The following is a 22,798-nucleotide window of genomic DNA, read 5'->3' as shown; positions in this document are numbered from 1 at the left end:
CTAAAGTTGGTTGTGATTTACTCCAAAAAAAAGAGAGCACAATCCACACATTTTGTATCAATCTGTTTTTATAAAGATGTGACAAAAAATTCCATGTGTTGGAGAAGCATTTCAGTTCAAAGATGGACAAACTGCAAACAACTTGTGATTCCCAAGTGAGAAAAGTTACCTATGTGAGATAATGACTTTGAATAACTCCAATGGTAATTGAGGCTACTTCACAGGAGACCCACACATAAAAGCTTGTAATCAACTTTCCTAGAGACAACTATGACATTAGAAAATCATCWAATCAAAGCCTCATARATTTAATTGGAGTCATAAGGGGAAAAAATTACATTGTTATGCTTTAAGAATGGTCAGAATTGCAACAACATAGCCTGTACAAGTAAAACTGATGTTTTAGATCAATTGGAACTGATCCAAGTATTTCAAAAATATTGTGTAAAAAAATACATTAAAAAAACTATTGAAATTGCTTGACAAAAACAAGACTTTACAACTGAAGAAGATTTTAATAAATAGAATAATCAAATTTTGGTGGTAAAGGTTTTGCAACGTACAACATCAGCATGGAAAACAAAAATGCGCTAATTCTTAACATGATTGATGAGCTTAGTAGAACGTTTTAAACCTACTCATACACCTAATTATACAAAATGTTTAGATTTTATCAGGAGTCATTCCGTAATTACATGAATAAACTAAACAGATGGAGAGAAATTAGACAAAGCTGAGATGAACTTTGAATAACACGGACAAATATCCACATTATTTGCGTAGCCCCTGCATCACTTTATTATGAGACGTAGTGTAATGTTTATCTGAAAGTCAGACTTAAAAGGCTGTTTTATCTCAAAAACAAATCAGTTCTTCAGACCCAGTTTACATCACTCAGACAAGCTGTTAGGCCTCTCCCGACATTCCTGTCTGCAAACCGTGCTCACTACGCTTTCGCACAGCTTATAGGAGCTATTTAGAGTTAGATGAATTCTTTCAGCAGCATGAGAAACAATTTCATGCAGTGACTGTTTYGCCACAATGACAACTTTATGGCTCGCCTCACATGCACTGATATAGCCATCCTTCTTGTTTCCACACATTCCTGGAGCGGATTCACCGTAATGTTTGTCCGAACTCTAAACWCCGGTCTGCTTCGCATTACCCATGCGTGSTCGGCCCGTGGGCTTCCTTCCCTGTGTGGTCTGTATCGGCGTCGTTTTGACACCTCGGTGCCTGACATGCATCAAGCTGCTTTAGATCCTGACTATAGATGTCCTGCAAATCTCCAAATAAGAACTAGAWGATTTGTCAGATTAAAAAGAATGACTTTAGTGTTGCATGTCGCCACAAGTTGCAGATAATCATATGTTGAACACAGCATCAAAGAACAAAAGTAACGTAATTTAAGTGTAATTTATATGATTACTGTATGCAACTATCCATTTTAGCTTTAGATACAAAAATTATTGAGCCTAAAAAAATTCATCAACATCAACTTTATGTAATTCTCAAGTGTTAAATMCTTTTAAATAACACTTTTGAATGGGTATTTTAAGCAAAATAAGTCAAAAATYGCTGTCATTTATTTCTATTCAGCTGAAGTAATTCAATGTGAATTACTGAAAATAAACACTAGAAAGAGAAGTGACAGCCAGTCACAAGGCGTGTTCATTTCACCCTTTACTCATACAGCCCTGATTAACAGGGCTGTATGAGCACACCAACAAACACTTTCTAACATCACTAAAAATATTGACTGACATGAACCACAATGAAATTCAAAAGTAGAAAGAATTACAAAAAAAAACGAATCTTCATTGTCACCTTGGAATCATTTTAGCTATTTAGCACTGAACATCATTTATATATGAAAATGTTCCTGCTAAGAACATTCAAATACACTGTGTGGCTAAAAATTATTCGGCCCCTTAGCAAATCTCATTGGCTTTCCAACTTGCACCTGGTACACTTTTAAGTTGGGTTTGATGTAATGYCATAAGCCTTCAGAGATAAAAGGGATGCAGCAACATGTTTAGAAGTGAAGTTTCTGCTTCCCCATTGCTGCATTTTGCTCCTGTATWTTTTTCAAAATAAAACTGYGATGGCAAAAGCAGACGGGGATGTCCCCCTGCTTTTCCAGGGAGCTCCCTGGAAAAGCACTATTGATAGTGTCACCAGAACACGGGAAAAAAAGTCAACTGTTTCTGTAAATGATGCTCTTCTAATCTGTCTACTCTAGCAACTATTCAAAATGCCTTGTATTGCTCCTTAAATAGTAGTAAAGAGAAATGGTGATGCTGGACTGTTTTGTTTTTTTTACATAACTTCACGTCTCACTGTTTACACATCTCATGGGTAAAAATGCAAAAAGGACAATTTCCAACTTGATTTGCCATGACCAGTGCCAAGGATGACAGACGCTCAAAAATCTTATCTTTTTCTGATCAGTAAGCACATCATATATAAGCATTACCAGGTTGTAGCAACAACATCTCTCTTTGGATGAAATCAGAGTCAACACAGAACTGTAGGAGAGCAATTGGAGAGGAAGGCGTATTTTCTTTTTAAACACTGCAGTTCATTCAGGCTGCAAGAAAGCGAGAGAGCGTGAGTCTTTCAGGATTTGAAAGGAAGGCTTAACAGAGTACAGCAAAATTGGTCTGTTTTATCCATTTTATCATCTGTCTGTTATGGAACATGGTAGCTTTTGGAATGATGGCTCAGATTAAATTTAAGAGTATAAGTAACAATCCTCCTGGGAATACACACAAAGACCGAGGTTTTAATAATGCCAGCCACCCTAATCTCTGCTACCAACCACTTTAAAATCAAGTCTGTAATCGTTTAGCTTTGTTTTGAATTATCAAAATACTGTTTTATAGCACTTGCTATCTCACATAAACTGTGACATCTCCTCTGGTCCTTAAATAAATATTTAATGACCGCTCATGGACAGGAGGCAGAAAATCTATTCCAAACGCTGTTCTTATGTCTTTTACTATTATAGCTCTGGGCACCCTAAACCTTAACAAAAACAAAGATAAGGAATCTGCACCAAATTAAAATCACTGCATCCAAGATCAAGATCTAAGTAATGTTACAATATATTGAAAAACATTAGTGCTGTGTGCAATTTGTTYAGAATGATAATAATGCAATACTAGTTMAATTCACATACAAATATAACTCAAACACCAAAAAGACCTGCAAAGACATTGTCAATGTCTTTACAGGTGAAGACATTGTAAAAACATAACATTATTTCTTTACCATGTCAAAACTGTAATAATATGATAAATACTACMTTCTGTTACAAACAAATCCAAAATTAGTGAGATAGCAATATTTAGACATCTTGAAAAGTCTGACAGAAGTGTAAATTACTTTTTTGGTATTTAACAAAAAGGACGTTTTAGTCCGTTTACCTTGGGAAACCAGACAGTGAAATTGCTTTAAACACAAAAACTCCTGCAAGATGAGGTCAAACTACTGTGGTCCTGTGAAACTGCCTCCCACACCTTGGCCATTACTGGACTGTGTGGAGTAATCGTCAGAAGTAATGAGTCCCAAAGGAAGGCTGCCAATACTATTAAGGACCCACCACCATGTTTTACTGTTGATGGTACATATCTACTGGTTTTTCCCTGCAGGTAAAGCCATCAGGATGCAGAGAGGGGAGCATTTAACACTGCGTTAATTTTTCAGCGTCTCCATGCTGGGGAAGCCTTTTTATGACTGGGCCAGAGATGAAAGCGTATCCTGAAGGGCATCGTTAATACCTGCAATGATATTCAGCTCAGTGTGTTTACCGGGGTCTTGGTGAACATACGGGTTCATTTTGATTTTCAGAATGTAAAGATGTTTACCAGCTAGTAAATTACCGTGAATTTTTCCTCCTTTGATTCCATCCACCGTGTCTCTGCGTGATAACTTTGAGCCGATAAAGAAGCCTYGGCACTTTTTACTAAGAATGCAAGATATTTGGTAATTTCACCAACATTAATTTATGATCATATAATTTCCACCAAGGGGAAGAGAATATCAAGTCTATCCAGCAATAAAATTAACATATTATGTCTAGTCTTATTATGATAGCCCAGTAGGTGATGCAGACAGAAAATGCTAATTCACTTGGTAAAATTAGACACCGTCCCTCACCCCCACTTTTCACACCGTTTTATCTTTTTGTTTGCTTGCATCAGAAAAGCTTTGGTCAAGCTACTTTTATCAGTTCAATTTGACAAGCAGGGCCAGCAGAGGAAATTGTAAACACAATAATGACATATTATTAGCAAGTCTGTTTAGACAGTCCTTGCAAACAACTGCCTAATTACACATCCAACAGTTCCAAACCAGAATTATCACTTATTTGGAGATGCTTTTCAGGCCAGCATACRCGCACTTTTAGCTCTGCTGCAGACTGCAAAACTCCTGAGGGAAATATCTGGTTCTTAATCTGCCAAGTCCTGCATTATTAGCTGGTCGCTAAATTTGTCTGTCTGCTGTTTGATGATTGGCAGGTGGTGTATAATTTTTTTTTCTTCCTTTTGCTTATTTTTGCATTCATTAGCAATGAGAGGATCCTTTCACGATGCATGTTTATTTTATCAAATTTTTTAAACTGCTGCAGATTTGAGACCTGATTTYTGAACTTGCACACACATTTAAATATGCTGCATTGTTTTTCAGTGAGGTAAATGTTGATGTTAAGTTGGTCCTTTTTTGGAACATCAAAACTGTATTTTCAGCATTGCACACATATATCCAAACACTTTTAATTAATTATCTTAATAATGAGAAGATATGTTCAGCAAAAGAAAAAAAAAAATTAACAGTACAATTAGCATTACTTAACGTTTGCACTAAGAATTTAAAAGCAATAAAAAATATATTGCTGCTCGATGTACCTTATGTATAAAATGTGCCGTTTAGCTTATTAGAGAAAGAAAAAAAATTATTGATACTGATTGAAATACTTAACTTTATCTTAGGAAGAACCAGTAGAGAAATGTTGACTTGTTAAGTAAAGGAGGGTCTTTGAGAAAAAGCAGGAAAATGATGTTTCCCAGAGGTATAGTTGTGGGCCTAATCGTTGAGAAAATGTGCGCATTAATTTAATTTGTTGAAACCATAATTTAAAATCAGTAATTGTAAATTGTTCTGTTATGTTCAAATCTCAAAGGCTTTATTAAAGGTTAATTACTTTGYATGATGGCACTGATTAGGAAAGATTCTTTTGTGTGGAYTGGGAGTACTGCTCAGACCATCTATTTGGCAAATTTAAGTTGGAAAATTTGTTATGTATTTAAAAAAATACTTTAAACTTAGATATCTTCCACTTCCACTTTTTTTCAGTACTAGTTTGTAATAATTTGTCCACCCACGCTGTCAGCTCCTTTGGAAACCAAAACGCAGGCATCAATCTGCCACATTTCCTCTGGGAAACGAACACAGGTTGGACTTGATTTTCTGGTTTCACTCTACATAATTGCTTTCTTGTGCTGTCGCTGACTTACGAAGGCAGACACCGGGTGGTTATTTAAGAGTATCTGTCTCTGATGAAAAAAAAAAAAAAATTGTAAATGCTTGTGCATATTCATTCTAAAAGATGGGCTGCTGACCCGAGGGACTAAAATACCTATAAGAGTCAGGCTGATTTAAAAGAAATGCAACATGAAATTCACAACATACTGAAGCCTTTAAACCTTTTTCTCCAGGTTTAACACTTTTGAAAACAAAATCTGTGGTATTTCATTCCAAAAAAGTTTTTTGGATGATTCAATGAAATGCTTTCATCTGCAAATATCAATAGATCGTTAAAAACCCACCTAAAAGCTTCAAGGACCACACGGCTGAAATTCTGCGTGTCCAAATGATGTGCTTTTCCAGAGTTTGCTCTGCTCACTCCATTGTTATGCAAACTCCAGGGCCATAGTAGTGCAAAGAGAGCGAATTTGAACAATGATGAGAGCTCTTGCAATAAGACTCGGGACAGCTGTCAGGGTGTGTGTTTGCAGAATTTAGAGCTATGGGCTGATCAAACTAAACCCAGCAAAATAAAAAAATATGAAATCCGCATGGAAGATGGTTTAGTCCAACAAGAGACTCAGACTGTCAACATGTAATCACATAATACTAGAATTTATGTTTTTCTTCTTTTGGTCTAATAAATGTTCATAAATACTCTTTATGTTTCCCTTCACCAGATGCATACCAAGACAAAGGCTTTTAATAATCACAAAAAAGTCCTTGGGTATTTTAAAAGGCAAAATTTGTTTTACTTATAAAAAAACCTGATAAATGAAACCATATGCACTGCGAGTCTTCTGCACTTCACAGTTAGATAACCACTGCTTTAGGGACTAGTGATTAATTTTCTTATCAATGCATCTATTGACCATTTATATGGTTCATTTCCTAAATCATTTATATTATAAAGTGTTAATCATGGAGTGCAGTGTGGCATCCTCTTATTGTTTTATTTGTCCAATCAACAGTTCAAAACCCAAGTGTTCAGAGATCAATAAGGGAGAAAGGCAAAAAATGAGACCAAATGCCATTAGATAAATAGTGTTTTTGCTCTACTAGGGCAATTAGTCTACAACCAAAACAGTTAAAGGGGCTCATTCCCATTCAATCCCCTGATCAGTTTCTTTATCCTGACTTCTTCTTAAGCTGTAATCCTTATAAATTGTGCACAAAGTTTACTTGTCTATTCCAACTGCAAATTCCTGTGTTAATAACTGTAGCAAACCTGTGTATATGYGCTTCTGCACAATGAGGGAAAGCACAACCAGAGCGCTGTATAAATATAAACAAAACATACACAGCCACCATACCACCTCTCAATGCTTCAAAAACACAAAAAGAAGGCTTCTGTTCATGCAAAGCCTTTCTTTGCTGCCAAGTTTTTTTCCCTTCTGTTGTGGCTTAGCCCAACAGTGGTGTAAAGGATTCATGCCTCTTTTATTTTATTTTCAGCCCCCTGCCTCCGTTTGTTTCCTCCTCCAGTACATCATTCCTTTGGGTGTTTGTACGGTGTCCCTTAGTTACCACATAAGAGGCAGCGTAGCTCAGAGAGTTAAAAGCCTGCTCTGTCCCACTCATACGTACAAGGCCATCAATAATTCACCCTCATCGGGAAGCATTATCTAACAGCCTTATGAAAATTTAAGGATCGTGGGTGACAACATGGAACCATGAAGAAAGTGCTCCGTAAGAGGACACTTCAGGTAGCAACAATGCTGGCTACAGATGTGTTAAAATCCGGGATCCAGACKTGTTCACGCTGAATGGTTACACATGAAAGACAGACGCCTCGCCGTTTCAAAACGTAACCAACAACAAGACTCGGCCGTCTCATCTCTACCAGTCCCTCTTGCAGGAGTGTGTATCAGTGCGGCACAAAGGTGGAAGCGTTTGCTCGGGTCGTATTAACGCCCAGGCTCATTCTCATTGACAGTGAAATCCCTCTAAGCCGAGATCAATTACACCCAGCTCTGCTGTAATTAAAATGTCCTAACAAAGGTCTTAGGAGTGCAGGACAGAAACCATGCCCATTCAGGAGAAAGATCAGTCAAATCTATAGCAATAACTGCGAGAAAATAACTCCTGATTAAATTGGGGCTCACTTGGAGAAAGTATGTGTAAGCATATGTATACCAAGAGGAGGTATATGTATACCAAATAGTCTGATCAAAATCAGACTATTTTAGACTTGAAAACCAAAAATCTATATATTTTTTTTCATCCAATCAGTGAACGCAGCAGTAACAAGTCATGTGGGAACAACACCCTTTGGTGTGAAAGTTGTTGCCAAGTGAAGAAGTGTTTAAAAATGAAGGCAGGAAGAAGAAAGGTGTCAAAAGTTTCTGGAAAGGAAAATCTATTTTCTACAGCTGCTCAGCAGATTGTAGGTTATTGTGTAAACCTAAACATAGGTTGAAATGATCCATGCCATTACAACTGGACACAGAAAAATACACTGCTGCAGGAAATCATATGACTTTCGGCTTGATTGGAACCACCATGTGATTGGACGGTCAGAATMAAAAAAATACAAKAMATTTTCTAATYAGTTAACAATCCGCAGATATCACAGAAATATATTTTAACGCTGTTGCCAAGACAACAGYATCTTRTTAAAAGACGCTGTTRTCTGTGGTCTATTTTCAGCATCAGAAGAGTCTTAAAAGGAAGAACATAAATTTGAAATACTGTTTTAAGAAACTTTATCTTTCTATTATTCATTCAGGCTGTGAGAAAGTGAGAGAGAGCAAGTCTTTTCAATCAATGACAGGWAGCTGAAAATCCCTTTAAAATCTGTCACRGGCATACTATTCCTTAGACTATWTYATGATTGTTTKTCTGCTATAAAAGTGTAATCACTGCAACAGAATTATTGGTTATAATTTTATTACTTAGAATCAAGACATTTTTTCTTGATGAGAGCCTCTGTCCCAATCTCAGCAGCTGGATAAGACATCAATCAGCACTGATGCATCATCGGCAACCTTTTGGAYCCCAAAGTAGAAAAACAGACAAGAAGCAGGCAAGATAAATTAGAAAGTTCCAGGACATAAAAGTTCTGGGTCTCATAGCTGAAATGTGTCTTGTGTAATCTTTTTGTTGTTGTTRTTTTATAAATATTTGTCAAGTCATGTTTCAGTGCAGAGCTGTGTGATGCTGACTGCTCACTCACTCCTTCTTACATACATGGCCTAATGTTGCCTTCTATAGAGTTCCAGTAATTGAAAAAAATGATTTAACAGTTTAACACATCACTGTTTTTTTTATTTAATATTAAATTGAGAATTTCATATTAAATTTCTCAATTGATCATGTATAATCACCATCTTGTYATGTAAAGCACTTTTACATTTTTAGATTGAAAATAAAAAAATAAAAAAAAGATGCCTTGTAAGCCAGTAAAATAAGCTTTGATCTTTTTTAGTTGGATTTTATTTAAAAGTACTTCTATCCCATAGCCTGAAGCACTTTACTGTTTTTGAGGTTTACAGCAATGCAGAGTGACACCTCTGTAAATTGTAACTTAGCTTTTTTTTTTATCTTACTACAGACATTTAAATACTGCAGTTTTCAATGAATTCAGAAAGTAGTAAAAAKAAATCTGTTGTCACTTCATGTTCTTAGGGAGAAATCAGTACTGGCAGGTTAGAGTTTTACAAAATCACTGATAAAGATTAGCTGCACAAATTCCAATCTATACATTTCAACTAGGGGCTATTGGAAAATATTGCAATGGAGATAATATTGATATTTACTGAGATGAAGGTATCAGTTGCATTTCTTCTTTTCTCATCTGTGCTTCCTACACTCTGTGACCTTTAGCATTTTGGGCAACGTCTGGTGTGAGCATCAGCTGCCTTGAGACTCTTTCCAACTGGCTAAATATTACATTAGCTTGAAAAATGCAAGTTTTATTGCACTCCAAGCAGTCCTTAGTGATGTGAATATTTCCCCCACTTGATATTGCAATGATGGTATAGTCGTGATATATTGTGCAGGCCTTATGTCTACTTAAAAAAAAAAAGTCTATCTTACAAGGTGAAAAAATAACATAAAAGGTCATGTTACGCACAGYTGTGCTAAAAAATTTAATCAGTGTTATTCTTGTATGTTCTAGAAACACAAGCTTGTTTTGTAGCCCCAACTACTAAGGCAACTAATTATTTGTTCTTTTAAGAACAYRATGCTCGAATATGCTGTGCAAGGAAATGACAGAATGCTTATGAGTCTCCTAATTAAAACTCAGCAGTAGAGTGATTAGCAATCACAACTCCACTCTTCAAATATCAAGATCTGATTTGCTCGGCTGATCATCAACAAGCTTCCCTCTCTCGCCTGCAACTCGCAGAGCCCCGCAGTCCTTATTCTCCCTGTTCTAAAGAGGCTTTTGAAATGGCGGAAATGAGCACAACTCCACAAGAAAGGGCTCGGCTGAGTTTTGGAGTTCTTTACCGCTCCTGTTTYATGCTGCAACACTTTGGTTCTCTCTTCTTTTTTCTTTTTTTTTTTTTTAGGTTGTTTAATGTTGCAAGTGATCACAAAACAGATTACACAGTGACACTGATGAACGCTTCAATGTTTTTGCTTTTACAGGACGATTCATCATAGCACTAAGGTCGAGCATGCGACATCAATAAAACTGCTTATGGCAAGCCCCAAAATTAAACTTGAAAGCTGCTCCCTCGTTGCTCTGGTGAGGGGACTCTTCCAGACGCCAAGAGTATGCAAGATGGCTGACTTCACTGACACATTGTGAAAGTGTGCCTATGCCATCCGAGGTAATAGATTCTCTCTGCAGTGTGACTCCCACCACTCCTTATCCTCGGTGACAACGCCTGCCAGTCAAAGCCCGGGGAACGTTCAAGGACTCTGACAATATCTCCTCACCTTGAAAATAGATTGGCTTTGTCGCGGAACGCCAAGTGACACCAAGTAAGCATCAAATAGCCATTAGACATGGCAGACGACGAGCTCACAGATTACAGGTGATCTTTTGACTTTTTTTTTCCACTCCCCAGTGAATTCAGAAAGTAGTAAAAAGAAATCTGTTGAAAACAGCCATATGAGGTATTCTTTCAATACATAAAGACACAACAAGGACAAAATGCCAGAAATACCGTAGGAGGTGACATTTAAGCATTGCATGAGAGCGCTAAGTGGGGATAGACTTTTATGATCGCAGCGAAACTGAGGTGAGGGAAAGGGCTGCAATGTAGTATTTGATTTAGCCTTTTAATGCTTTGAATAACTAGTTTCTCAAGAGGTAATTGTGCTTGTGCAGTTCCTGTGAAGGCACTTAATAGAAGAATTCATGCTGTCCATCATGTGTGGCGGCCTTATAAAAACAATAAAATAAAAAAAACTGGGTGTATATACACTCCGCTTTCAGATGTTTCGATGCTATGAGAAGAGTAACTGTTAAACCACATCAGTTGACTGATTTACATATTTATATGATTCATGAGTGCCATGAAGGAGGAACTGCAGTGAAGCATAGYMTGAACCTCAATTTCTAGGATAATTATATGGTGCTATTTAGGAATTTCAGGGAAGCACTGAAGACAGATGACCTGTCAGATACACCTAATACCAACACACTCTTCAGCCCTTAATCTACACACTTCCTGTGACCTTATACAGCGGCAGGACCAAATAAAGAACACTATCTCCGTATCCCCCCCGAGACAGAGAAGCGTCCTTGTATGCTAATATCGCCGCAGCGTTGGGGCAAAAGGAGCTCAGAGGGCGGCTCAGACAACTCACAGGTCAGTGCTAATCTTCTGATAGATGGAGCTGAAACACACGGGACACATCCATCACGTGCTACCGACGGGGGGAGAGCTCTGCACCCTCCGAAGGGTTAACACACAACCCAAAGAGACCTGTGATGATCCATCACTTGAGAACAAGCCTGTTTTTGAACTCGACGTCAAACAACGGCACCAAGGGGAGAGCTTTCCTACACACAGAGCCAGCGTGACTGCTAGGACGCTAAGCTCTGGGCTTCTGTCGATCATTAAACATCCATTTCAAACCAGTGGGGGAAAGTTAACCGTCATTTTAAACACCGGAGGAAGTGCAGTCGGGGGTGAGATTTTCCTCAGGCATRTATCCACCTATGCTGTTAAAGGGACAGTTCAGGATTTCTGAAGTGTGTCTGTTAAACACTTAGTTAATTTTTTACCKAGAGTAACTGACACTTTGCTTATTATAAATCCATATTAGGTGGAGCTYTCAAAAAGTCATAGAAGGGAATGCCATCACTACTTCATGAACTAGCTTTGTGTTTTAATTTTTGGGATTTTTTTTACAGATAACTACAAATATTTACAGTTGAAGTCAAGGCTGGAAGTGGTTCGCCACCTTCCTAAAACACAGTTAGAATGGCACATAAACCCTGTTGCACATGTAAAATGACCCCAGTCGGTTCCTTTGTMAGCGGCTATTGGCTGTTCAGGAAGTCAATAAAAGTCACTAAATTTRAATGCTTCCTGATTTGCATAATTGGCCATGTGAATGTAAATGTAATGGGTGCTATGAAAGAGAAGGAAAGTGTAGGAGAGACAATGTGAGTGAAATCCACTCTGAACATGAACTACAAATAAAGCTTTTGATGTCACAATTRTAATCCTTTTTCTTCATCCAAGCTCTAGACCAACAAGAAGAACCCAAAAAGAAGACCGACAGATTGGTTTGCAGTTCGGAGACATAGGGGTRACTATCTGCTGCTCTGTCTGCAGCTGGGAGGCACTGATGTGTGGCGTAGGCTGCCTGKAGGTGCTTTGGCAACGGGCAGGAGCCAAAAGGTAGCACCCATTTGCTGTAAAGAGAAATAATGATACAGCCTTTCTCTTTCTAAAAGTSTCTAATAGCACCAGAAAAAGTTGGCAGATTTGTTGGCAGTTGCTTTGCAAAGAAACTGTTGCCAGTGCGTTCTTAATTCATGTTAAATATAGTTACAAAGTGACCAAGTAGGRAACACTACAGTGAACAAGGCTAAAAGCTAGACCACAGAAGACTACAACTTCAATCTCGAAAACATTCTTCCGGTTAATGCAAACTCTTTTTGCATAAAACTTTAACTCGTTGTGACATTTGCATTGAGTAGCTATTTACAGAGAAGCAGAAAATTATTACACAAGTAAGTAAATGTCTCTAAATCTGAAACACTGCTAAGGATCRAACCAACATCAATACCAAAGTGGACTTCTACTAACTCAAAATAACTTGTCTTAAAAAGGTCACAGTGATTCATTCAAATGCTATTTTATAAAACTTATACCATCGACATATTTGAATCAGTTGGTTATTTGCAGCAAGGAGAATGGTTCTTTACAAGAGAAGTACCGGAAGGAGCCAGTGCAACACTAATAATCTTCTTTTGTGAAACATAAATGTAAATAGAACATTTACGCTTTTCTTGGTAAAGCTTATAAAGTACAAAACTAATAATTTAAGTTAAACTACAATAACATTCTTGACTTTTTACACTGCTTAATATACAAATAAAAAATATTGTACTCTAACCAGAAATGCTTTACATATTCTGTTCTCAGTATATGTTTCACACAGGAAGGCAATTAGGGGCACACTGCCTCCATACTCACGTTTCCTATGTAAATGATATCTTCCCTGCATAACAGCCGATTCCAAACGAGACAATGGTTTAAAGAGAAATTAATGGCATTTGCAGAGTAACATTTTGTAGAATGCAGTGGCTTCAGCCTTTGGAAATAACTAACCTGGATTAAGAGTGAAAGAAAACATATTACCTYCTTACAACCTCTTGATAGAGCTTTTCTTTAAAAAAAAAAATTCCAGACTATCCCTTTAACTACCCTCATACACATTTATTTGCCTCTTTATTTTTTAAGTAAAGCCACAAAATGGCTTCAATGGGCCTCAGCAGCGAGTGAAAAACTCACCCTCAAGCACTTTGTTAAATACTCTGTGCCCTTTCCAGCTTTTTAACTCCGGGAGTTTTTTTTTTTTTTTCTTCAATCCCTTCCAAATGTGGACAACAAGAGAAAGAGCAGCTTTGATGTTACTTCAAAAAATAAATAAATAACCAAAAAATGAGGAGGAGGAGGGGGTTGGAACGGGGAGCGGGGGGTTGTCTTTAGAGAGCATCACAGGAAAATGTCAGGTTGCAGCCGTTACTAGACTCTAGATCATTTCGCAGCGAGCAATAGGAAATCCATCTTAGGAGGGAGCACCGATGCCAATTTCTCCACTGACAGCAGCCTCCACAGAGCAGAATGCAAGCACCTCTCCTCCTCAGCAGCTTTTTAATAATCTGAACGGCCAGCTCTGGATCAGCACCGCAGCGTGGTTTCCACTCCAACTCGACAAACTTACCACAGTCGCTCCTGCCTCATCCTCCCACAAGTACACAATGCAGGCAGGCTGTTCTCGAGGCTTTGTTAGGGCTGAGAAACCGCCAACAGAGGGGAGAAAATTACGCCATACATAGGAAAATGTGCAYGTTGCATCTTTATGGACCGTTTCTCTTTGAAAATCAATCTATTCYAAGCTCATCTATTACTCATCTCTTCCTGTGTCACCCTTTCGGTCTACTTGTTTGCCCAACCATTCACAAGAAAGTTGGAGGAATTGAACAAGGCAGCTGTCAAACCTGTCGGCCATGAGGGAAGATAGCAGGTGACGTTTGGATCCCCCCCCCCCACACACACACACACACACGCCCACACACCACACACTCTTTCCTGCTCTTTGGGCTTCAAACTTGAATCTGCTCTCCCGCTCTTGCCCCTCTGCGACGGTTTTGTGATGCTATTTTGTCCAAACAAAGGGAAGGGGAGGAAAGAGCGAGCTGTCCTCTTCAGCCGATCGGGGAGCAGTTGGCTCATGTTATTACCGAGGAGCAGGAGGAGCATGAAGGGGCCGCTGACCCCTACTGCGCTTCCAATGGCATTTACATTCCCTGTCTCTGTGTAATAACATTTCACACGCTGCACCCTCTTTCACTATTAACCTATGCTGATCCTATTTTCAAAGTAAGGGCATACACAAAGGCACAAAAGCGATTTTTTTTTTCTGTTTGTTTCTCTTTGTGCTCGCCGCAAAGTGTCTGTTTATTTTCATCTATTTAACCTGCCGAAAACTGAAGCGAAGATTAGACCGTGTATCACAGAGACAAAGAGGAAAGAGAGCCGAAGGATCCATCAAAATAAACAATGTCTTGGCGCATTCTTTCTCTGACAAATAACACCTGCACAGAATTGGAAATAAATATTATCTCTGCAACAGGGAAAAAAAAAAAAAAAACAATCAGACACCAGTAGGCACACGGGAGTCTCGCAACAAAGCATGAACGCTCTGTGTCTTTACGTCGTCACTCAATCAATGTCCAATTAAACCATTCAGCTCGCAAGAAGGCACTCGAGAGCAAATTTGTTTTGGGGCGCTTTAGAAACTCAATACTGCAGCCCAATCGACTAAACAAATTTTCTGCAACTTATTTGTGTGTGTGTGTGTGTGGAGGGGGAGAGAGGGGGTTGCTTGTTTTTAGCTAGTGAGCAGTCTTGATTTCCTTACTTAAAAAACCACAAATTGGCTAGCATTGTTTTGAGGAATAGTAGAGGAAAAATCTGAGAAAATCTTTCTCACATGACCAAGTCAATGAGCTGCATCCACAATTTCCACTCAATATATGGCTTTTTTGTGTTAGATTATAGCCAACTAACTCTCCCAATCCACATTAATTCTGCTTCCAACACAAACACTATCTCTCTCTCTCACACACAGACACACACGCAGCYAACTGCCATCTCCAGAAATCCTGTGAGTAGCCTGCGTCTTCGCCACCACCGACCCCACCAGCGGCAGCAGTGCTCCATCAGAACAAAACTGCTTGGAGGAAGGGGGCTGGCAGCTAAGGTTCTCCCCTATTCAAATGCAGACACTTTGATATGGAAATTGGCAGTTACAAAAAAACCTGCTAGAATTCACACTAGCGTGGACTGAAACCATTTGCGCAATGTGAGATGAGATGGCACTTCCTCCCAAAGACGACACCAGACAAATGGACCAAACCAACCGGCATGGCTTGGGTGGGAGCTAAGCTGGAGAAGGAGGGGTGAGGGATGGGAGGAAGACGCAAGACACCATTTGTCCCCAACTAGCACCACTCCCTATGCCCCCATTTGAATTCCTACCATTTACTATCCTAGTGGCTCTTTCACCAATTCTCAACTCCATTTTGTTCCTTCGTACTTCCATTTTGTACTTTGCTTACCAAACCATTTCACACAGTTATTTCTACAACTGTCTATCAGTTTATCTTTTTTCACAGATAAGCCTTATACTATATTACAGACATAAGCCCCCTTGACAATGAACTTTTGTTATATGCCACCCTTTTTCACTGATGATGGGTCTAATCCTCATTTGGACTCACGGTTTTATTTGAAATATCCAACAAGGCTCCTTGATCAAACCAAAAGGATTCTGAGAAAACATTTGTTGGTGGAAATACATTGGTTTCAACTTTCCTGACAGAAGAATAGAAAACTGACTTGAAATCCTTGGCCATTTAGCGGACACAAAATGACTCAAAGGTGACTTTAAATTGACCAGAGGTCAGTACAAAACATCCTGTGAAAGAAGGCTTCCTCTAATTTCCAAAACTGCTGAAACGAGAGTAGTCACTTAACGCACCTTTCATGGGAAMATTTTTTTTTATTGTGATAAGCATTTTGCTTCATCAAGGAAAAATTCCAATTAATCATGTCTGAAAAGTCACGGAAACTGTCAGTATTGTGARGATAGTTACGTTTACTCATTTTTTAAAAATYTTTGGTTCCATAAGAGCATAAGTAAATATATGATTAATACAGCAACAATGTGCAGTTCAGTGACAAAAATCACACTTCTTTATGTAATTAGTGTCCTGAAGAAGTAAATCTCAAACCGAGTGTGTCTTAAGAGCGATATTTATGTTTGTGCGGTCATACAGCTGCCAAAAAAAAGACTGTAAAGGAGTTAAAAACACATTTTTATCCTCATAACTATCATTATCACAATAAGTATAAGAAAAATTGTAATAAAATATAAAGTCCATATCGCCCATYCCTTCGCATTAATCAATAATGGTTCAAATTGGCAAAGATGCAAAATGATCAGCACCCGTTGGGGCTACTGATCAAACACACAAAAAATAAATAAAAAGAGCAACCTTCTTTGAGAAAACTTCAATTACTGAAGTTATACAATCCATATTTCTTACAWAAATTCTAGAAAATTACTTTAAATGGTGGTAAAAGGTTCAAATTCTATTTAAAGCGAGGTATGAATTGATGCATGGTAAGAGAGAAGCATGCTGATGRTAGATACTGACGGCTCCATTTTATACCTRAAAATCTGGTATGCAATGACAAAAACTACACAGGTACAAAACTCCTAAGGGGCAAAATGATCAGTCCCTTTGGGACTTTTTCTTWAAAAAAAACAACTAGTCCCCCGTAAACTAAATTATACTGACATATAAAAGACAATGTTGCTTGATGTCTGTGYAACATACGGTGGAAAAAGTGAAAGGTGTCTCCACGAAGGCGTTTATTAACGCCTAAATTTTGACTGAACGCTGGGTGGTTAAGGTTGGTGGCATGGGTCAACTAAATTGGCTAAATTCGGACAGAACAAGAAAAAGAAAAGAAAATTTCCAAAAAAAATAAATAAATAAAAATTCTGGATATAATTCAGACATGGGCAAGGTGAATGGAGGGCTCTTTTCAGTTGTAAATGTTGCCCTTCTTAGCAGGAAGGCGAGGTGACCTTTCCATGATTAGGGATCACTGATGGGAATGTCAGCATTAAGCACTGAACATCAATCCCAGCCAGCGAGACTTTTATAGTCTGGTCTTGGATGAAGAATCGTTCCCGTCAGGGTCTAAATATGATTGGATTTGTTTGGTGCCGTAAAGACATCCATAATCTTAACTACGAGGCTCTTATATAAGCCCAAGGAAGCCCCCAGTTTCCTCAACTTATATAATGATGCACCACTGTCCTGATTTAATACAGACAGTATGGATTATATGTAAATGTTGCTCAGCTTGGATATTTCAGGCTGGTACTGGCAGCCCAAGCGCTCTTTTGTTGTTTCTCTCTAAAGGTCTGAGCGGCCCATGTCTCTAAAAGCCTCACGTGAGAATAAAATATGGTTCCTTCAGCCTGTAAAAACTCTATTTATGTGTGTATTAGTGTGTTTGTGTGTGTGCGTGTGTCTGCGTGTGCATTGTGGTGTGTGAGCGTGTGTGTGTGTGTGTGTCTGTGTGTCTGTGTGTGTGTCCCATCATCACACATGGCTAACTCAGGTCTGTGAATTATACATGTCCTGTGAAATGATCTTATTTTACAGCCGCAAAATGGAAAAGTAAATGGAGACAGCAACTGGCAGTCCAGATCTAGGATGTCCAGGACTGGGTGGAGATGTTTGGGAGTTCTCGCTTTTTTTTTTTCTCCCTTTTTGTATTTATTATAAAATTAATAATAGTGGCTACCTCATACATCAAATTATTAAATTTGTATTCTCAAATCTTTTAGGTCATGTCAAGAGATTTCTTTGTCTTGTTGAGCATCAGTGAAGATTATTGATGTATGAATAAACTGGAATGTGAATGTTAAAGATGAATCCGTATGAATTGTATTGAATTCATTTGATTTTACATTTCTGGGTATTATTGTGATCTGTTGCCTTATAAAGAGCATTAAGATTTTTTTTTTTGTAATCAGGAGATATATATATATAAACTTAACTGAAAATATACAAATGTACAATAACGGGGAGCGTTTAGGTTAAAAACACAGCAATCAGAAGGGTTTACTTTTAGATTATTTCCACCCACAGACAGCATTCTGAATCTTGCAGCCAAGCAACTTCTAACTTGAAGTATATATATGTTGCACCATGGGGATGCATTGATCTCGTCGGTCGCAGCAGTTTAGAACTGCTGGAGGCCCCCTTTTCTCGCATTTTTCTTGATCCTATTTTGAGAGTGTAAATAAATGGCATTGATTCACCGAGCCACAACCCAACATCTCCACAAGAAAGAGTCAAACATGMGCGTTTAAACGCTACTTACAGCGCGGTGCCAAAATAAGAATCCCTGGCGTGGAGTGGAGATCCGATTCAGTCCACCGACACCAGGAGTCCCGCCGCCGCCTCTCCGTTCTCGGTTTTATTCTAAAAGAAGCCCTCATAAACTACACAAAGATGGCTGGGGCTCTGCTGCATTCCTGACCTTCTTCACACTGGACAGAAGATGGGGATCTCCGAGGCAGATAAGCGCTCTTCTTCCAGCCGGTGCGCACGGGACCGGACGAATAGCTCCATGTCGAAGGGTCTGTTCAAAAGTAATGATTGCTTCCCCCCCCCCCACTCCCCTTCTATCCGATTCCTCCTCCACCACCTCCTCTTCCTCCTCACAGACTCCTTCCGACAGGAGCGCTACGGACAGACTGCATGAAAAAGGGATCACTTCAAGGAGACGAGATGCGCCCCAGTCTGGCTTCAAAATCTAACTCCGAAGCGTCTCAGATCAGTCCGAAAAGTCCTCGGGCGGCTTCGCACGCAGGCGGACTGCGATCTAAATGGGAAAGCGTGGCTTCTCCAGGCGCTTCTGTGAGCGCTCGGGGGTCGTTCCCTCCGCGCCTCATCCACACGCCGCGCAGACAGTCGGAGCTACAGCCGGACTGGAGGCAAACAAGGCGAGGAGAAACGGCGCACCGGTCCCCTGCTCTGCAGCAGCTGGCTGTGCATGGCGGCGCGCAAAACCCGGCGCGGATCACCAGCACGGCACGGATCGGGGTGGCTTCTGATGCTAATTAAAGGTTTTTGGAGTGGAGTTTTGCTTAAAGATTATAAGCAGCTGATTTTGTGACTTAATGTCATACTTTAGTCAGCATCCAGATTACTTAACCTGAGCCTCAGGAATTATAAAAAAAATGAGTGGCAGAAGAAGGCAATGCAAGGGTTTTAATATGATTCTAAATCAAAGACAAAATGTGGGAGTTGGCATTTAAACTGGCTTTAGCAACCTTTGTTGGCCCCGTCAATCATTCTAGGGAGTTTTTGTCTGCAACTGACCAATTAGCGGTCAATCAACGCCCCTTAGCTGGAGGAACTGAACCTCTGTCAACATTTCCGGTGTTCCTCATTGCTAAGAAGCTATGGTCATAAAGAGTTGGGGAGAAATAAAAGGAAATCATAGTCAAACGTTGTCAATGAGGGACATACAGTCCTGACAGCCGGTACCCAGAGCACGTAGAGAGCGGAATGCACTTTATTACATTTCCAAAACCCAAAAGAAGTCTGGAATAATAATGCAAGAAATGGATCAAGGCCTGCARCCCACCTCATATCCAGTTGAATGAAACTGTGATTGAGGGCAACTACGACATGTTCGACTCCATGCAGGTGTAGTAAATATCCCATCCCATTTTTGCATAACGATACTTATTGATAGTCAAATCACTGATTAGTAGGTGAAGGTAGTTATGCTTGATTTTAGGTGTAAATTCCAATGGTAGCTCTGTGGCAGCGTGAAAACATGGACTGCAGTAACTGTGGTTTTTACATTTAAGCACCTTTTTATGCTCCTGTTTATTTTTAAACATTTTCCTGAAGGTAGATTTTCACAAGCCGGTATTATTTAAGTAATACTCACAAAATGCGTCAGACACAGCTTTCACACCCACATCCGACAAGACTTTTTGCCCCCAATTCTTCGTCTGGCTGCAAGAGTCTTTGACTTTAACTTTAATTTCGCCATTACATCCCGCAAATAACCTTACAGACCTGATGTATGACTCGTTGGATAATTTTCTTGACTTTCGTCTTTGTCTTAGTGTTGACTGACGAGGCAAAAATTATTCAAAAAAAAAAAAAAAATGTCTCCGTAAGATTCTTCTTCTTTCCTACTGCGGCAGATCGCAAGCAACTTTAAGGTGTATACCGCCACCTACTGTAGCTACACGAGGGGTAGCAAAACTACCATATGTCATTAATATTTTTTAATTTTGTATCATGATAATAAATATTCCTTTCTTTAATCTATAAATACTCTATAAGTTTMCTTCAAATTCCAATAATCCTTTAAGTCTCTATTCCTATCCTTCTTACTATTTTTCTCAGTCTCTCCCTTTCCGGCTTTTTACACAGCTTTGAATGCCACATTCTGCCATTATAACACTGTTTGTTTGTCAGAGGTTTGCTCAGCTCCTGCATGGGTGGAGCCGGCATCATGTCAAGTTGCGCAGTTGGCACAGCCAGGACATTGATAACGCTGTTACCCTTTATATTTGTTATAAAATGTAGAGGCTTACTCTAACTCTGAGATTTCATGAAGGCTGCCATCATTTCAAAATCTTGCACGTTAAACGACAGACCGGATTTAAGAGTTTGAAAACAACTGTTGAGGCACTTTCTTCAGCCTTCCTGTTATGTTTTGAAAATCCTTTTCCGGTCTTAATGAAGCTCAAACTTTTCTCAACATCTTGACAAAATAGTTTTTTTTAATTGCTTCTAACATCTCTGTTCTTCCGCTGACTTCCTTTAAAAACCTTTTTGATACTAAAAATGGCTAACTTTGAGCCTCCTCTCTTCTGTAACAAMTTTCCCTGAGGAGCGTCAAACACCTGAGTAAGGAAAGCAGGTACTGTCTGTCCTAAAAGTTTTTAAAAGTTGCTAAAAATGTCGTAACCTAATCTGTATACTTAACCATGTGCATGTAATTGTAATAGACAATGTACAGAGGGAGGAGTAACACTGTGTTAGAGAAGAAAAGGCGAGTTTTGTTMATTAATTCTTKTTTTTWTTATTATTGTCACAATTACAAYCTGCATGCTTCATTTGGTTTTGGGAAATGCAAAACTAACCCAAGAAAGAAATTTTCATAGATGTAGTATTTTTCTTTAGCTTTCCGAAATCTGGTTTGCTTCTTAAGATTATTATTCACTTTGGAGCCTCTTGGAACTTCATGCATGATTTATTCACAGCCTGGTTGCAAAAACTGAGAACTGAGTTTACGGCTAGTCTGGGAAGTGTSAAGACCTAAGGGAAATTTTTCTTTCTTACAACAACAATCTCAAAAATATTGCGGTGGTATATGCAAAATATATTTTTAGTGCATTTAAACAGTRCTCACCTTAGTATTTGGGCAGTTATTCACAGAGAAGGCAATTATTATTTACACRACCACAGACAGAAGGTGGTACACTAGCAATGAGCTTCATTTGTGAAACATACTGAGAAGAGTAAGTAAAATATATGTTGCCAGAGTGGCTATCAAGTAGAGAGGAAAGCAATATTACTTTTAGGTTTATTCTAAGTTACTTTTGCATCACAGTTACACTGATCAAAAATGCTTTGTGCAGCATTKTCATTATCTGTTTCACACAGGAAGATCATTGTTGTCACACTGCCTCCAGCCTTCAGAATGTTTTGCAATGGATGGGCAGATGGGGGGCCATTAATAATAACAGGGAGGCACATAGAACCCAAAATAAATTTTAAAAAATCTGGAGATTTATCTGTGACGCTATGCTGGAATTTAAAACTTAGCTCCAAACAAAGTAAAAATATTTTTTCTTATGATTTTTGAACACGCTTRCATGTTGTAAATTAGCGGAACTTTATTAAAACATTTTAAACGAGTTAATTGCAAGGACTGAAATAAAAAAATCAAAGTTTACAGCATTTTAATCAAAAACCATGTATTAATAAAATAGACGCTTTTGTATTTTAAAATCCTGTCCGCTGCTGAATTACGAAATGATATGAGCTCATCATATGAGTGAATATGAACTCAACAACGAGAATATATATTTTTAAATATGTGACTTAGGTTAKTCAGCCATCACATTGGGGCAAAGTGCGATTTTATGAATTCAATTTTGAATTCCTCCAGTGACCTCTGATCATTCATGTAGCTTCTTTGAAAAAGCACTTCTTCATAAATGTGAATTGTGGATGCTGCGTTGGGAAGGTCTTTGCTTGCCGCAACATGTTTTGCATTGAGATGGTATTTTAAGCTTTAATAGCTTTGTGGATAGGCTAAATCCCTTTTTTCCGCAATTCACACACAACACAGCAACAGCAGTAGTCTTTTCCAGCGTCCCAACAGATTGTTTTGTGTTGAACCACCAGTACTTGTTTGCTGTTATTTGCAGATGTGGCTTGTTGCTTGTGTGTCAGATTTACAGGCACACCGGAAACATGGAAATACAAAGAATCTGGCCTGTG

At 38.8% G+C, this 22,798-nt stretch overlaps 1 protein-coding gene across 1 annotated transcript in view; it reads right to left on the bottom strand.

Annotated features, from left to right (window-relative positions):
- adgrl2b.1 (adhesion G protein-coupled receptor L2b, tandem duplicate 1) overlaps nt 1-19,339 on the bottom strand; it is a 124,795-nt gene extending 105,456 nt beyond the window's left edge. The window contains exon 1 of the mRNA XM_017309888.1: nt 18,639-19,339. The gene's annotated coding sequence lies outside the window, so the exon portion shown is untranslated. The remainder of the gene's footprint in view (nt 1-18,638) is intronic.
- Between the last annotated feature and the right edge of the window lie 3,459 nt (nt 19,340-22,798).

The sequence above is a fragment of the Poecilia reticulata genome, linkage group LG17, assembly GCF_000633615.1.
Source record: "Poecilia reticulata strain Guanapo linkage group LG17, Guppy_female_1.0+MT, whole genome shotgun sequence".
NCBI lineage: Eukaryota > Metazoa > Chordata > Actinopteri > Cyprinodontiformes > Poeciliidae > Poecilia > Poecilia reticulata.
This window is presented reverse-complemented; position numbering and strand designations above follow the sequence as displayed.